This window comes from Lipotes vexillifer, unplaced genomic scaffold, assembly GCF_000442215.2.
Source record: "Lipotes vexillifer unplaced genomic scaffold, Lipotes_vexillifer_v1.1 scaffold1213, whole genome shotgun sequence".
In the NCBI taxonomy this organism is placed as follows: Eukaryota; Metazoa; Chordata; class Mammalia; order Artiodactyla; family Lipotidae; genus Lipotes; species Lipotes vexillifer.
In genome coordinates, this window is record NW_006795911.1 from 207,019 (window position 1) to 208,320 (window position 1,302).

Below are 1,302 nucleotides of genomic sequence, written 5' to 3' on the forward strand. Positions count from 1 at the left end.
GAGCCTGTGCTCCGCAACGGGAGAGGCCACAACAGTGAGAGGTCCATGTACCACATTAAAAAAAAAAAAAAGAATAAGGAAAAAAATAGATCTTAAATGAGTTTATTTAGTGTATTAGTTTCCCAGGGTCGCTGTACAAAAGTATCACAAGTGTGTTGGCTTAAAACAGCAGAAATGTATTCTCTTACAGTTTTGGAGGCTAGAAGTTCAGGATCAAGTTGTGGGCAGGTTGGTTTCTTCTGGAGGCTCTGAGGAGAATCTGTTCCAGCCCTCTCCTAGTTTCTGGCAGCCCCAGCAATCCTTGGTATTCCTTGGTGCATCTATACCTGCCGTCATCCTTGAATGGCACACGTGTCCCACTTTCCCTGCTGAAAGAGAACATGTAATCAGAATCCTTCATTTCTCACAATTCTTATACTTCATAGTTTAAAAAATATTTACTCTTTACAAAATGGTTTCTTTTCAGAATCTGTAGACTTGATAAAGAAAAATACTCTTCAAATAGACAAGGATTCACTAAAATACTTTACTGACTGGAATTACTTCCTTTGAGTAAAATAAGGGAAAGCTCTAATGGGTTAAATAGAGGACTAGTAACATTGCATTATAATAATTTCTTTAATACAAAATAAGGCTGAGGCCTCACTCTTTCAGTGCCTTCAGCCAAGTTTTTGGCCTGAGATGACTGCCTTCTCAGGCAAATTACCTTCAAGGCAAAAGGCTTTGCCCTATCGAAAGGGAAATCTCTTCTTTTTTGTCGGATAATGCAACAGGGAAAAAAAAAACAAACAAACATCTTTGTATAAACACCCTGGTAATTTTATTTAATAGCTCAATAGGAATTTAATAAACTATTTAACTAGTTATTCTAGTTATAAAATTCTTTCATTTGGATGAATAATACAATCAAATTTTCTAACATTATTGGAAATAAACCTCAATTTAGGTCAGTAATTTCTGTTTCTGGGCATCGTAATGTGAAGTCCTATGACTTTCTAAGTGCATGACACTGGCCAAGTCATTAAGTGCTTCAATTTTCAATTTATAAATTTATAAAATTTATAAAATAAAGCTAATATTATATACACAACCTAAAAATACATTATATGTACACATATATATAATATGGGCATGATGAACATAGAAATACAGCATTAGCACCTACAGTGTTATGTGAACTCTCCCCGCATCAGAACTGACTTTCACTTGCACAGAGTGCACCTGCCCTGGACATGGAGATTGGAAGTGAGGGCACTGTAGCCTTTGGAGGACAGAGGTAAATTCTGGCTGGTAACAAAATGA